This window comes from Ranitomeya variabilis, chromosome 5 (assembly GCF_051348905.1).
Source record: "Ranitomeya variabilis isolate aRanVar5 chromosome 5, aRanVar5.hap1, whole genome shotgun sequence".
Classification (NCBI taxonomy): domain Eukaryota; kingdom Metazoa; phylum Chordata; class Amphibia; order Anura; family Dendrobatidae; genus Ranitomeya; species Ranitomeya variabilis.
Window position 1 is genome coordinate 595,110,572 of NC_135236.1, and position 17,814 is coordinate 595,128,385.

Consider the following 17,814-nt stretch of genomic DNA (forward strand, 5'->3'; position numbering starts at 1 on the left):
TTCTTTTGCCCCACCTTCCCCTGCTGACACGTAGCTTGGGTGATAAATGACTCGCTTTTGCCCTCCTCTTACTGACTTTGCCAATTCCTCCATTTGCAGCTGCTGAATGTCCACCATAGGCCATTCTTAGAGAAGAAATCAAAGCCAGCACTCAATTGATGTAGTCTGCGGTGCTAGTGAACGGGATGTTTTGATCCCATATATCATAAAGTCAGAAAAATCACTGCACTCGTATGATTTTTAGATGCATAAATTGAAAAGTTTATTCGAATTGAAGAGAATAAGATACTAGGCGAATTTGACGTTTCGGCCAACTCGTGGCCTTGTTCACAAAAGCCGCTGTAACAAGCAAAGAAACAAAAAAATATATTTACAAAACAGGTAAACATATACATATATACAAATATACATAAAAGAGCAAAGAATCCATATCAAAAGTCGATGAGCTGTCGATGGGCATACTATGTAACGACCAAACGGTAACGTATTCTGCACAACTGGAATATACAGAAAAGGCGGACTGTATAGGAAGAGGGAAGAAGACCATAACATTTGCAAACAACGGTACTGGAGGAAGAACATACCCTGTTGAATTTCTCTTGCATATAAGGAAGGATCCTTTAAATTGTGTTGAGTTATATACAATGATATGGCGATATACCTAAAGGGAACAATGTAGCATGAGATAGCAGCTAAGACTACACATCACCAGACCTTGATAATATTTAACAGGTGGTATGGGCCAAGCGTCCCTTCGGTAGTATCTATATGGTGTAAGCACCCTGTGTAATGCCCGTGTAGCAAATACAAAGCAAGACACTGACCTAGCTGGAACGCTAAATAACGTATGTCCGTGCAAAAGAGCCGTATCCGCGGCTGGAACAGATCCTGTTGTTTAAAATATACATACTTATGTGAGTATGAGGCATAAATCATGTGTACCAACGGGGTTGTGAAGTATAGAGACATAGTAATACCTGTCCTGTAGATACAGTGGGCAAAATTATGGATCAGGTACTGGTCATCCCGTGTATTCTCATATGCCCTCAAGATCACATAGGGATCTGGTGCTGTAGGCAGAACAGAGTGGAAGATACATAACTTTGTGAGGTGAATAGTCAGTGGGGCTGATACATATATGGCATGGCTCCACTAGATACCTGTGCTGCGTTGGTAAGTACGTGACCCAATGGGTACATACAGGAGACCCTCCCTGGGAATATGATATGCTGCCAGTGGGTAAAACAACCTCGTCCCTGTGGGGGGAGAATAATACATGCTATGAAGGATTCCCAAAATGGCAAGACACTTATCTGGTGGTGACTCCGTGGTCTCACGTTTCAGAGGTGCAGGCGAGGCGTACGCGTTGGTGGCGTGGTGGGGGAGGCCGACACAATCCTGTGTCTAGGCAAAGGAACCGCTGAATGAGGTGTATGGTGTCCGGCGTTAAATCCAGCTCCCCGGCCGGTCATGTGACCGGAAGTGCCAGGGGACGCCGGCGCCTGCGCAGAAGCAGCGCTACTGCCGCTGTGAAGTGTAGCCTGGCGCTTGCGCACAAAACCCCATGTTAGGCGCCTGTGTACAGCGCCTGCGTCTCTAGTGTGACGCCTGTACCGTGTCGGGCAGAACGCTCGTGTGTGTTAGTTGGAGGGGGAGCGCCTAGGCGTGATGTTATGTGGCCCCATGTTTGAGTCAGTCTGACGCCCGTGTATACCACACTACTTAGAGTGTAATGAACTGGAGGAAGAGATCTAGTACCTAAATGTCTTTATGGCCATAGATGTTAATGACATATATAAGGGTGCCTGTAAGTGTGCCTAAAAAGGAATGGTGACTTGTCTGGTTGAATCATGTCTTAAAGAACGGGGGGGAAAAAAGGATTAGACAATAACGGACCATCTTATAGGTACACACCAAGGCACACAACACTATTAATGTATATAACATAAATACACTAAATAATGGTAGGAGTCCTTTTTTCATTTTTTATTCTTATTTATATTTATTATTTTTATTTTTTTTATTTATTTTTATTTCTAATTTTTACCCAATTAATTTTCCCTATATGGTTCATTTTCATTTTTACCTTGGTATTCAATCCATAATATCCGATTAATAACTAAATCATTCCCTCCCTTCGTACCATTATCCCCATTTTTCTTTTACTTTTTCATTTCTTCTTTTTATTTCCGTTATTTCATTTCTTTTCTTTTCCTATTTATTTCGTTTGGACTCCTACCATTATTTAGTGTATTTATGTTATATACATTAACCCCTTCACCCCCAAGGGTGGTTTGCACGTTAATGACCGGGCCAATTTTTACAATTCTGACCACTGTCCCTTTAGGAGGTTATAACTCTGGAACGCTTCAACGGATCTTGGCGATTCTGACATTGTTTTCTTGTGACATATTGTACTTCATGATAGTGGTAAAATTTCTTCGATATAACTTGCGTTTATTTGTGAAAAAAACGGAAATTTGGCGAAAATTTTGAAAATTTTGCAATTTTCCAACTTTGAATTTTTATGCCCTTAAATCACAGACATATGTCACGCAAAATACTTAATAAGTAACATTTCCCACATGTCTACTTTACATCAGCACAATTTTGGAACCAAAATTTTTTTTTGTTAGGGAGTTATAAGGGTTAAAATTTGACCAGAAATTTCTCATTTTTACAACACCATTTTTTTTTAGGGACCACATCTCATTTGAAGTCATTTTGAGGGGTCTGTATGATAGAAAATACCCAAGTGTGACACCATTCTAAAAACTGCACCCCTCAAGGTGCTCAAAACCACACTCAAGAAGTTTATTAACCCTTCAGGTGTATCACAGGAATTTTTGGAATGTTTAAATAAAAATGAACATTTAATTTTTTTTCACACAAAATTTATTTCAGCTCCAATTTGTTTTATTTTACCAAGGGTAACAGGAGAAAATAGACTGCAAAAGTTGTTGTACAATTTGTCCTGAGTACGCTGATACCCCATATGTGGGTGTAAACCATTGTTTGGGCGCATGGCAGAGCTTGGAAGGGAAGGAGCGCCATTTGACTTTTCAATGCAAAATTTACTGGAATTGAGATGGGACGCCATGTTGCGTTTGGAGAGCCCCTGATGTGCCTAAACATTGAAACCCCCTACAAGTGACACCATTTTGGAAAGTAGACCCCCTAAGGAACTTATCTAGATGTGTGGTGAGCACTTTGACCCACCAAGTGCTTCACAGAAGTTTATAATGCAGAGCCGTAAAAATAAAAAATCATATTTTTTCACAAAAATGATCTTTTCGCCCCCAATTTTTTATTTTCCCAAGGGTAAGAGAAGAAATTGGTCCCCAAAAAATGTTGTGCAATTTGTCCTGAGTACGCAGATACCCAATATGTTGGGGTAAACCACTGTTTGGGCGCATGGCAGAGCTTGGAAGGGAAGGAGCGCCATTTGACTTTTCAATGCAAAATTGACTGGAATTGAGATGGGACGCCATGTTGCGTTTGGAGAGCCCCTGATGTGCCTAAACATTGAAACCCCCTACAAGTGACACCATTTTGGAAAGTAGACCCCCTAAGGAACTTATCTAGATGTGTGGTGAGCACTTTGACCCACCAAGTGCTTCACAGAAGTTTATAATGCAGAGCCGTAAAAATAAAAAATCATATTTTTTCACAAAAATGATCTTTTCGCCCCCAATTTTTTATTTTCCCAAGGGTAAGAGAAGAAATTGGTCCCCAAAAAATGTTGTGCAATTTGTCCTGAGTACGCAGATACCCCATATGTTGGGGTAAACCACTGTTTGGGCGCATGGCAGAGCTTGGAAGGGAAGGAGCGCCATTTGACTTTTCAATGCAAAATTGACTGGAATTGAGATGGGACGCCATGTTGCGTTTGGAGAGCCCCTGATGTGCCTAAACATTGAAACCCCCTACAAGTGACACCATTTTGGAAAGTAGACCCCCTAAGGAACTTATCTAGATGTGTGGTGAGCACTTTGACCCACCAAGTGCTTCACAGAAGTTTATAATGCAGAGCCGTAAAAATAAAAAATCATATTTTTTCACAAAAATGATCTTTTCGCCCCCAATTTTTTATTTTCCCAAGGGTAAGAGAAGAAATTGGTCCCCAAAAAATGTTGTGCAATTTGTCCTGAGTACGCAGATACCCCATATGTTGGGGTAAACCACTGTTTGGGCGCATGGCAGAGCTTGGAAGGGAAGGAGCGCCATTTGACTTTTCAATGCAAAATTGACTGGAATTGAGATGGGACGCCATGTTGCGTTTGGAGAGCCCCTGATGTGCCTAAACATTGAAACCTCCTACAAGTGACACCATTTTGGAAAGTAGACCCCCTAAGGAACTTATCTAGATGTGTGGTGAGCACTTTGACCCACCAAGTGCTTCACAGAAGTTTATAATGCAGAGCCGTAAAAATAAAAAATCATATTTTTTCACAAAAATGATCTTTTCGCCCCCAATTTTTTATTTTCCCAAGGGTAAGAGAAGAAATTGGTCCCCAAAAAACGTTGTGCAATTTGTCCTGAGTACGCAGATACCCCATATGTTGGGGTAAACCACTGTTTGGGCGCATGGCAGAGCTTGGAAGGGAAGGAGCGCCATTTGACTTTTCAATGCAAAATTGACTGGAATTGAGATGGGACACCATGTTGCGTTTGGAGAGCCCCTGATGTGCCTAAACATTGAAACCCCCCACAAATGACACCATTTTGGAAATTAGACCCCCTAAGGAACTTATCTAGATGTGTTTTGAGAGCTTTGCACCCCCAAGTGTTTCACTACAGATTATAACGCAGAGCCGTGAAAATAAAAATTCTTTTTTTTTTTCACAAAAATGATTTTTTAGCCCCCAGCTTTTGTATTTTTACAAGAGTAACAGAATAAACTGGACCCCAAAAGTTGTTGTCCAATTTGTCCTGAGTACGCTGATACCCCATATATGGAGGGTAACCACTGTTTGGGCGCATGACAGAGCTCGGAAGGGAAGGAGCGCCATTTGGAATGCAGACTTAAATGGATTGGTCTGCAGGCGTCACGTTGCATTTGCAGAGCCCCTGATGTACCCAAACAGTACAAACCCCCCACAAGTGACCCCATATTGGAAACTAGACCTCCCAAGGAACTTATCTAGATGTGTTGTGAGAACTTTGAACCCCCAAGTGTTTCACTACAGTTTGTAACGCAAAGCCGTGAAAATAAAAATTCTTTTTTTTTTTTCACAAAAATGATTTTTTAGCCCCCAGCTTTGTATTTTTACAAGGGTAACAGAATAAATTGGACCCTACAAGTTGTTGTCCAATTTGTCCTGAGTACGCTGATACCCCGTATGTGGGGGGTAACCACTGTTTGGGCACATGACAGAGCTCGGAAGGGAAGGAGCGCCATTTGGAATGCAGACTTAAATGGATTGGTCTGCAGGCGTCACGTTGCATTTGCAGAGCCCCTGATGTACCCAAACAGTACAAACCCCCCACAAGTGACCCCATATTGGAAACTAGACCTCCCAAGGAACTTATCTAGATGTGTTGTGAGAACTTTGAACCCCCAAGTGTTTCACTACAGTTTGTAACGCAAAGCCGTGAAAATAAAAATTCTTTTTTTTTTTTCACAAAAATGATTTTTTAGCCCCCAGCTTTGTATTTTTACAAGGGTAACAGAATAAATTGGACCCTACAAGTTGTTGTCCAATTTGTCCTGAGTACGCTGATACCCCCTATGTGGGGGGTAACCACTGTTTGGGCACATGACAGAGCTCGGAAGGGAAGGAGCGCCATTTGGAATGCAGACTTAAATGGATTGGTCTGCAGGCGTCACGTTGCATTTGCAGAGCCCCTGATGTACCCAAACAGTACAAACCCCCCACAAGTGACCCCATATTGGAAACTAGACCTCCCAAGGAACTTATCTAGATGTGTTGTGAGAACTTTGAACCCCCAAGTGTTTCACTACAGTTTGTAACGCAAAGCCGTGAAAATAAAAATTCTTTTTTTTTTCACAAAAATGATTTTTTAGCCCCCAGCTTTGTATTTTTACAAGGGTAACAGAATAAATTGGACCCTACAAGTTGTTGTCCAATTTGTCCTGAGTACGCTGATACCCCCTATGTGGGGGGTAACCACTGTTTGGGCACATGACAGAGCTCGGAAGGGAAGGAGCGCCATTTGGAATGCAGACTTAAATGGATTGGTCTGCAGGCGTCACGTTGCATTTGCAGAGCCCCTGATGTACCCAAACAGTACAAACCCCCCACAAGTGACCCCATATTGGAAACTAGACCTCCCAAGGAACTTATCTAGATGTGTTGTGAGAACTTTGAACCCCCAAGTGTTTCACTACAGTTTACAACGCAGAGCCGTGAAAATAAAACATATTTTTTTCCCACAAAAATGATTTTTAGCCCCCCAAATTTTTATTTTCCCAAGGATAACAAGAGAACTTGGACCCCAGAAGTTGTTGTTCAATTTGTCCCGAGTACGCTGATAACCCATATGTTGGGGTAAACCCCTTTTTGGACGCACGGGAGAGCTCGGAAGGGAAGGAGCACTGTTTTACTTTTTCAACGCAGAATTGGCTGGAATTGAGATCGGACGCCAGGTCGCGTTTGGAGAGCCCCTGATGTGCCTGAACAGTGGAAACTCCCCAATTCTACCTGAAACCCTAACCCAAACACACCCCTAACCCTAATCCCAACGGTAACCCTAACCCTACCCCTAACCTCACCTCTAACCGTTTAATAAACATTTTCTGACAGTCATAAGTGCCACGTATTTAAGTGCCACGTATTTAAGTGCCACATATTTAAGTGCCACGTATTTAAGTGCCACGTGTTTCAGTGCCACGTGTTTCAGTGCCACGTGTTTCAGTGCCACGATATTTCAGTGCCACGTATTTCAGTGCCACGTACTATAAATACTATAACTATGTGGTTATACGTGGCACTGAAATATCGTGGCACGTAAATACGTGGCACTTAAGTACGTGGCACTTAAGTACGTGGCACTTAAATACATGGCACGTAAATACGTGGCACGTAAATACGTGGCACGTAAATACGTGGCACTTAAGTACGTGGCACTTAAGTACGTGGCACTTATATACGTGGCACTTATATACGTGGCACTTATATACGTGGCACTTATATACGTGGCCACTGAAATATCGTGGCACTTATATACGTATATAAACGTATATTTTAGTGCCACGTATTTCAGGTTAGGGGTAGGGTTAGGGGTAGGGTTTTTTTTGTTTGTTTGTTTTCTTGTGTTTTTCTATAAAAACGCATGCGTCTAAAAACGCATGCGTTTTACCACGTTTACATGCGTTTTTTCACACATGCGTTTTTTTAAAAAACGCATGCAGATAAAAACGCAAGTGTGAAACCAGCCTAAAAGACGCTTTTTATAGCAAAAAAGTTTTTGCGTCTCCACATTTTGAGACCTATAATTTTTCCACATTTTGGTCCACAGAGTCATGTGAGGTCTTGTTTTTTGTGGGACGAGTTGACGTTTTTATTGGTAACATTTTCGGACACGTGACCATTTTTGATCACTTTTTATTCCGATTTTTGTGAGGCAGAATGACCAAAAACCAGCTATTCATGAATTTCTTTTGGGAGAGGCGTTTATACCGTTCCGCGTTTGGTAAAATTGATAAAGCAGTTTTATTCGTCGGGTCAGTACGATTACAGCGATACCTCATTTATATCATTTTTTTATGTTTTGGCGCTTTTATACGATAAAAACTATTTTATAGAAAAAATAATTATTTTGGTATCGCTTTATTCTCAGGACTATAACTTTTTTATTTTTTTGCTGATGATGCTGTATGGCGGCTCGTTTTTTGCGGGACAAGATGACGTTTTCAGCGGTACCATGGTTATTTATATCCGTCTTTTTGATCGCGTGTTGTTCCACTTTTTGTTCGGCGGTATGGTAATAAAGCGTTGTTTTTTGCCTCGTTTTTTTTTTTTTTTTCTTACGGTGTTTACTGAAGGGGTTAACTAGTGGGGCAGTTTTATAGGTTGGGTCGTTACGGACGCGGCGATACTAAATATGTGTACTTTTATTGTTTTTTTTATTTTATTTAGATAAAGAAATGTATTTATGGGAATAATATTTTATTTTTTTTTTCATTATTTTGGAATATTTTTTTTTTTTTTTTTTTTTACACATTTGGAAAAAAAATTTTTTAACTTTTTTACTTTGCCCCAGGGGGGGACAATACAGATCGGTGATCTGCCAGTTTGCATAGCACTCTGACAGATCACCGATCTGAGGAAAGTGCAGGCTGCTTCACAGTGCCTGCTCTGAGCAGGCGTCTGTGAAGCCACCTCCCTCCCTGCAGGACCCGGATCCGTGGCCATCTTGGATCCGGGTCTGGGAGCTGCAGGGAGGGAGGTAAGACCCTCGCAGCAACGCGATCACATCGCGTTGCTGCGGGGGGCTCAGAGAAGCCCGCAGGGAGCCCCCTCCCTGCGCGATGCTTCCCTGCACCGCCGGCACATCGCGATCATGTTTGATCGCGGTGTGCCGGGGGTTAATGTGCCGGGGGCGGTCCGTGACCGCTCCTGGCACATAGTGCCGGATGTCAGCTGTGATAATCAGCTGACACCCGGCCGCGATCGGCGGCGCTCCCCCCGTGAGCGCCGCTGATCGCGTATGACGTACTATCCCGTCGGCGGTCATACGGGCCCACCCCACCTCGACGGGATAGTACGTCGGATGTCAGGAAGGGGTTAATAGTGTTGTGTGCCTTGGTGTGTACCTATAAGATGGTCCGTTATTGTCTAATCCTTTTTTCCCCCCCGTTCTTTAAGACATGATTCAACCAGACAAGTCACCATTCCTTTTTAGGCACACTTACAGGCACCCTTATATATGTCATTAACATCTATGGCCATAAAGACATTTAGGTACTAGATCTCTTCCTCCAGTTCATTACACTCTAAGTGGTGTGGTATACACGGGCGTCGGACTGACTCAAACATGGGGCCACATAACATCACGCCTAGGCGCTCCCCCTCCAACTAACACACACGAGCGTTCTGCCCGACACGGTACAGGCGTCACACTAGAGACGCAGGCGCTGTACACAGGCGCCTAACATGGGGTTTTGTGCGCAAGCGCCAGGCTACACTTCACAGCGGCAGTAGCGCTGCTTCTGCGCAGGCGCCGGCGTCCCCTGGCACTTCCGGTCACATGACCGGCCGGGGAGCTGGATTTAACGCCGGACACCATACACCTCATTCAGCGGTTCCTTTGCCTAGACACAGGATTGTGTCGGCCTCCCCCACCACGCCACCAACGCGTACGCCTCGCCTGCACCTCTGAAACGTGAGACCACGGAGTCACCACCAGATAAGTGTCTTGCCATTTTGGGAATCCTTCATAGCATGTATTATTCTCCCCCCACAGGGACGAGGTTGTTTTACCCACTGGCAGCATATCATATTCCCAGGGAGGGTCTCCTGTATGTTCCCATTGGGTCACGTACTTACCAACGCAGCACAGGTATCTAGTGGAGCCATGCCATATATGTATCAGCCCCACTGACTATTCACCTCACAAAGTTATGTATCTTCCACTCTGTTCTGCCTACAGCACCAGATCCCTATGTGATCTTGAGGGCATATGAGAATACACGGGATGACCAGTACCTGATCCATAATTTTGCCCACTGTATCTACAGGACAGGTATTACTATGTCTCTATACTTCACAACCCCGTTGGTACACATGATTTATGCCTCATACACACATAAGTATGTATATTTTAAACAACAGGATCTGTTCCAGCCGCGGATACGGCTCTTTTGCACGGACATACGTTATTTAGCGTTCCAGCTAGGTCAGTGTCTTGCTTTGTATTTGCTACACGGGCATTACACAGGGTGCTTACACCATATAGATACTACCGAAGGGACGCTTGGCCCATACCACCTGTTAAATATTATCAAGGTCTGGTGATGTGTAGTCTTAGCTGCTATCTCATGCTACATTGTTCCCTTTAGGTATATCGCCATATCATTGTATATAACTCAACACAATTTAAAGGATCCTTCCTTATATGCAAGAGAAATTCAACAGGGTATGTTCTTCCTCCAGTACCGTTGTTTGCAAATGTTATGGTCTTCTTCCCTCTTCCTATACAGTCCGCCTTTTCTGTATATTCCAGTTGTGCAGAATACGTTACCGTTTGGTCGTTACATAGTATGCCCATCGACAGCTCATCGACTTTTGATATGGATTCTTTGCTCTTTTATGTATATTTGTATATATGTATATGTTTACCTGTTTTGTAAATATATTTTTTTGTTTCTTTGCTTGTTACAGCGGCTTTTGTGAACAAGGCCACGAGTTGGCCGAAACGTCAAATTCGCCTAGTATCTTATTCTCTTCAATTCGAATAAACTTTTCAATTTATGCATCTAAAAATCATACGAGTGCAGTGATTTTTCTGACTTTATGATATATAGGCCATTCTTATACCTCCCTAAATGGGCTGACTCCCCCCACAGGACCGTGGTCACCACTTGGCGCAAGCACCCGTGCAAGTGCCGTTTGCCTGGACAGGTGGGTGCGCCCACTCTACCTCTACTAAACAAAGCTGAGTTTGAACATACAGGCTTTCGGCCTCTATCAACAATATGAAACTGCATTTGGCCTGGTTCTTGGTTTGGGCCTAGTGACGTCTGCTGCTGCCTCTTGGTTTCCTCAAAGAAACAAAGCTGAGTTTCAATCTACAGGCTTTCGGCCTCTATCAACAATATGAAACTGCATTTGGCCTGGTTCTTGGTTTGGGCCTAGTGATATCTGCTGCTGCCTCTTAGTTTCCTCAAAGAAACAAAGCTGAGTTTCAATCTACAGGCTTTCGGCCTCTATCAACAATATGAAACTGCATTTGGCCTGGTTCTTGGTTTGGGCCTAGTGACGTCTGCTGCTGCCTCTTGGTTTCCTCAAAGAAACAAAGCTGAGTTTCAATCTACAGGCTTTCGGCCTCTATCAACAATATGAAACTGCATTTGGCCTGGTTCTTGGTTTGGGCCTAGTAACGTCTGCTGCTGCCTCTTGGTTTCCTCAAAGAAACAAAGCTGAGTTTCAATCTTCTGGCTTTCGGCCTCTATCAACAATATGAAACTGCATTTGGCCTGGTTCTTGGTTTGGGCCTAGTAACGTCTGCTGCTGCCTCTTGGTTTCCTCAAAGAAACAAAGCTGAGTTTCAATCTACAGGCTTTTGGCCTGTATTTAGAATTTGAAACTGTATTTGCCCTACTAGTTTGGTTGGGCCCTACTAACAGTGTCTGCTGCTGCTTGTTGTTGTCCTCCACTGAACAAAGCAATGCTGCCTGTTTACTCCTGTTACCAATTTTTTTCTGCTTTTAGCCTCCTTTTCTTTTTTGGGCCTATATCTGTGTTTCCTCGTTATCCTGCCTATTACCCAGCCACTGCTTGATGGGTCTGCTGGTACATTGACCCAGACCACTACATTCCCCTTGCACTCTACACAGCCAGAATCTGACCCTGCTGAAAGTCAGGTCCCCCTTCCCGCATACTATACCACCTTACACGGGGACAAAGAGGAAGGTGCATATGAAAGTGCAGGTTCCTTCATCAGGTGGGGGGGCATACTCGTTGGCGACGTCACTGTCACAGGGCCCGTCATAGTACGCAAAAGTGTCACTGCCGGTGGGAGGCGCCCCCGCCGTCAAACACAACGCCGTACTTTGAGGGGCCCTGTGCCAGTGCCAATGCGAACGAGTGGCCCCCCCTGCTTGCTCTGGATCACAGCACTTGCAAAGTTGAAATACTTACCTCTCCCTGCTCCACAGCCGTGACATATTCCACATTTCCTGGGCCCAAGAAAAAATTGAGCCAGCCCTCCCCCCCCACAACTTTAACCAAATGACCCCCAATTTTCAAAACCTAACTATTATTATAAGGCTAATTAAGATTGACAAGCTTAAGTAACAATAATTGATGTTTTTGTCATTAAAATGGGCTCTGGAGGTGTTTTCCTGTCCTCCACTCACTGCCGACTTTTATTCCCCATTGACTTGCATTGGGTTTCGTGTTTCAGTCGGCCCCCGACTTTTCGCAATGATCGGCCGATTTCACCCGACTCGACTTTTGACAAAGTCGGGTTTCGCGAAACCCGACTCGATCCTGAAAAAGTAAAAGTCGCTCAACCCTAGTCCTGAGTATGCTGATACCCCATATTTGGGGGGGAACCTCCGTTTGGGCTCATGGCAGAGCTCGGAAGGGAAGGAGCACCTTTTGGAATGCAGACTTGGATTGGTCTGCAGGCGTCACATTGCATTTGCAGAGCCCCTGATGTACCTAAACAGTAGAACCCCCACAAGTGACTGGAAACTAGACCCCCAAGGAACTTATCTAGATGTGTTGTGAGAACTTTGAACCCCCAAGTGTTTCACTACAGCTTATAACGCAGAGCCGTGAAATTAAAAAATATTTTTTCCCACAAAAATGTTTTTTTAGCCCCCAAAATTTTTATTTTCCCAAGGGTAACAAGAGAAATTGGACCCCAAAAGTTGTTGTACAGTTTATCCTAAGTACGCTGTTACCCCATATGTGGGGGTAAACCACTGTTTGGGCACATGGCAGAGCTCGGAAGGGAAGGAGCACTGTTTTAGTTTTTCAACAAAGAATTGGCTGGAATTGAGATCGGACGCCATGTTGCATTTGGAGAGAGCTTGATGTGCCTAAACAGTGGAAGCCCCCAATTCAAACTGAAACCCTAACCTAAACACACCCCTAACCCTAATCCCAACTCTACCCATAACCCTAACCACACCCTAACCCTGACACTCCCCTAAACCTAATCCCAACCGTAATCCAAACCCTAACCCTAACTTTAGCCCCAACCCTAACCCTAACTTTATCCCCAACCCTAACCCTAACTTTAGCTTCAACCCTAACTTTAGCCCTAACCCTAGCCCCAAACCTAACCCTTGCCCCAACCCTAACCCTAGCCCCAACCCTAATCCCAGCCCCAGCTCTATCTCTAGCCCCAGCCCTAACCCTAGCCCTAACCCTAGCCAGAACCCTAACCCTAGCCCGAACCCTAACCCTAGCCAGAACCGTAACCCTAGCCCCAACCCTAATGGGAAAATGGAAATAAATATTTTTTTTTTTCTTATTTTTCCCTAACTAAGGGGGTGATGAAGGGGGGTTTGATTTACTTTTATAGCGGGTTTTTTAGCAGATTTTTGTGATCAGCATCTGTCACACACTAAAAGACGCTTTTTATTGCAAAAAATAGTTTTTGCGTCTCCACATTTTGAGAACTATAATTTTTCCATATTTTGGTCCACAGAGTCAAGTGAGGTCTTGATTTTTGCGGGACGAGTTGACGTTTTTATTAGTACCATTTTTGGGCATGACATTTTTTGATGGCTTTTTATTCCGATTTATGTGAGGCAGAATGACCAAAAACCAGCTATTCATGAATTTCTTTTTGGGGGGGCGTTTATACCATTCCAAGTTTGGTAAAATTGATAAAGCAGTTTTATTCCTCGGGTCAGTACGATTACAGCGATACCTCATTCATATCATGTTTTTATGTTTTGGCGCTTTTATACAATAAAAACTATTTTATATAAAAAACAATTATTTTTGCATCGCTTTATTCTGAGGACTATAACTTTTTTTATTTTTTCGTTGATGATGCTGTATTGAAAATGAAGACATTTTCAGCGGTACCATGGTTATTTATATACGTATTTTTGATCACGTGTTATTCCACTTTTTGTTTCGGCGGTATGATAATAAAGCGTTGTTTTTGCCTGTTTATTTTTTTATGGTGATCACTGAAGCGGTTAACTAGTGGGACAGTTTTATATGTCGGGTCGCTATGGACACGGCAATACTAAATGTGTACTTTTATTGTTTTTTTTTTTTAGGTAAAGAAATGTATTTATGGGAACAATATACGGTATATAAATTTTTTTTCGTTATTTAGCAGTTTATTTTTTTACATATATGAATTTTTTTTTTTTTACTTTATAACATTGCCCAATTGAGGGACATCTGTTATGATCCTTAATGGCTGAGGATCACAGATAGGACTAGCTAAGTTACTGAACATAGAACAAGCTCTAGGGAGGTGGTAACTGGACTGACCGCAAAACCTGATCCTAACCAAACACACTAAAGGTAGCCGGTGAACGTGCCTAAATTCCTGGACATCTCGACGCAGCCTGAGAAACTTGCTACCCCTATAGAGAAAGTAAGACCTCACTTGCCTCAGAGAAATGACCCCAAAGATATAGGAAGCCCCCAACAAATAATAACGGTGAGGTAAGGGGAAAATACAAAACGTAGAAATGAAAACAGATTCAGCAAATGAGGCCCACTAATACTAGATAGCAGAAGACAGGCAGGGAACTGTGCGGTCAGTAAAAAACCCTATACAAAATATCCACGCTGAGAGTTCAAGAACCCCCACACCAACTAACGGTGTGAGGGGAGAAACTCAGCCCCCTAGAGCTACCAGCAAGCAAGGAAATCACATATTAGCAAGCTGGACAAGGACAAATAAATAACCAAGAAACATATTGAACACTGATGAGCAAAAAATAACCAAACAGAAACTTAGCTTCTCTTGGCGAGACTGATAACGAAGGAATTCAGGAAAGATCAAAATAGCACTGAATACATCGACAGCAGGCAACAACTGATAGTCCAGGTGAGCTAAATCGGAAACCAGCTAACAGATAACGAGACAGCTGATCTAGCCTCAGACCTGCAGAATGACACAAAGAGCCACCAGAGGGAGCCCAAAGACAGCACTCACACAGTACCACTTGTGACCACAAGAGGGAGCCCAAAAACAGAGTTCACAACAGTACCCCCCCCCTTGAGGAGGGGTCACCGAACCCTCATAAAAACCCCCAGGGTGATCAGGATGAGCCACATGGAAGGCATGAACCAAATCGGCCGCATGAACATCAGAGGCGACAACCCAGGAATTATCCTCCTGACCATAGCCCTTCCACTTAACCAAATACTGAAGCCTCCGTCTAGAAATACGAGAATCCAAGATCTTCTCCACCACATACTCCAATTCGCCCTCAACCAGCACCGGGGTAGGGGGCTCAACAGAAGGAACCACAGGCACCACATACCTCCGCAACAAAGACCTATGGAACACGTTATGAATGGCAAACGACGCTGGGAGGTCCAGACGAAATGACACCGGGTTAAGGATTTCCAAAATCTTAGAAGGACCGATGAAGCGAGGCTTGAATTTAGGAGAGGAGACCTTCATAGGAACATACCGAGAAGACAGCCATACCAAATCCCCAACATGAAGTCGGGGACCCACACCGCGACGGCGGTTTGCAAAGCGCTGAGCCTTCTCCTGTGACAACTTCAAATTGTCCACCACATGGTTCCAAATCTGCTGCAACCTATCCACCACAGAATCCACCCCAGGACAGTCAGAAGGCTCAACCTGACCCGAGGAAAAACGAGGATGAAAACCAGAATTGCAGAAAAAAGGCGAAACCAAAGTAGCAGAACTAGCCCGATTATTAAGGGCAAACTCGGCCAATGGCAAAAAAGTCACCCAATCATCCTGATCAGCAGAAACAAAACATCTTAAATAAGTTTCCAAGGTCTGATTAGTTCGCTCGGTTTGGCCATTCGTCTGAGGATGGAAGGCCGACGAAATAGACAAATCAATGCCCATCTTAGCACAAAAGATCCGCCAAAATCTGGACACGAACTGGGATCCTCTGTCAGACACAATATTTTCAGGGATGCCATGCAAGCGGACCACATTCTGAAAAAATAGAGGAACCAAATCGGAGGAGGAAGGCAACTTAGGCAAGGGCACCAAATGGACCATTTTGGAAAAACGATCACACACCACCCAGATGACAGACATTCTCTGAGAGACTGGAAGATCCAAAATAAAATCCATGGAAATGTGCGTCCAAGGCCTCTTCGGGACAGGCAAAGGCAAAAGCAAACCGCTGGCACGAGAACAGCAAGGCTTAGCCCGAGCACAAGTCCCACAGGACTGCACAAAGGAACGCACATCCCGCGACAAGGAAGGCCACCAGAAGGACCTAGCCACCAAATCTCTGGTACCAAAAATCCCAGGATGGCCTGCCAACACCGAAGAATGAACCTCGGAAATAACTTTGCTGGTCCATCTATCTGGGACAAACAGTCTCTCTGGTGGGCAACGGTCAGGTCTATCCGCCTGAAATTTCTGCAGCACTCGTCGCAAATCTGGGGAAATGGCAGACAAAATCACTCCCTCTCTGAGGATACCAGCCGGCTCTGAAACTCCCATAGAGTCAGGCACAAAACTCCTAGAAAGCGCATCAGCCTTCACGTTCTTCGAACCAGGCAGGTACGAGACCACAAAATCGAAACGGGAGAAAAACAACGACCAACGAGCCTGTCTAGGATTCAGCCGCTTGGCAGACTCGAGATAAATCAGATTTTTGTGATCAGTCAAGACCACCACACGATGCTTAGCTCCCTCGAGCCAATGTCGCCACTCCTCAAATGCCCACTTCATAGCCAACAACTCCCGATTACCAACATCATAATTCCGCTCGGCAGGCGAAAACTTTCTCGAAAAGAATGCACAAGGCTTCATCACAGAGCAATCAGAGCTTCTCTGTGACAAAACAGCCCCTGCTCCAATCTCAGAAGCATCAACCTCGACCTGAAAAGGAAAAGAGACATCAGGCTGACACAAAACTGGAGCCGAAGAAAACCGGCGCTTCAGCTCCCGAAAGGCCTCCACGGCCGCAGGAGACCAATTAGTCACATCAGAACCCTTCTTGGTCAAATCCGTCAAGGGTTTAACCACGCCAGAAAAATTAGCAATGAAGCGACGGTAAATATTAGCAAAACCCAAGAACTTCTGAAGACTCTTAACAGATGTAGGCTGAGTCCAGTCATGAATAGCCTGGACCTTGACTGGGTCCATCTCAATAGTAGAAGGAGAAAAAATAAAACCCAAAAAGGAAACCTTCTGTACTCCGAAGAGACATTTTGAGCCCTTCACAAATAAGGCATTAGCACGTAGGACCTGAAATACCATCCTGACCTGCTTCACATGGGACTCCCAGTCCTCAGAAAAGACCAAAATGTCATTCAGATACACAATCATAAATTTATCCAGATATTCTCGGAAGATGTCATGCATGAAGGACTGGAACACAGAAGGAGCATTAGAGAGTCCAAAAGGCATCACCAAGTACTCAAAATGGCCTTCGGGCGTATTAAATGCTGTTTTCCATTCATCCCCCTGCTTAATACGCACAAGGTTATACGCACCACGAAGATCTATCTTGCTGAACCAACTGGACCCCTTAATCCGAGCAAACAGATCAGATAATAATGGCAAAGGATACTGAAATTTCACCGTGATTTTATTTAGAAGACGATAACCATCCTTCTTGGCCACAAAAAAGAATCCTGCACCAAGAGGGGAGGAGGACGGGCGAATATGTCCCTTCTCTAAAGACTCCTTTATATAGCTCCGCATCGCGGCATGTTCTGGTACAGACAAATTAAAAAGTCGTCCCTTAGGGAACTTACTACCAGGAATCAAATTTATAGCACAATCACAATCCCTATGAGGAGGTAGGGCACCGGATCTGGGCTCATCAAATACATCCTGGTTGTCCGACAAAAACTCAGGGACCTCAGAAGGAGTGGAAGAAGCAATTGACACCAAAGGAGCATTGCCATGAATCCCCTGGCAACCCCAACTTGAAACAGACATAGATTTCCAATCCAGTACTGGATTATGGGC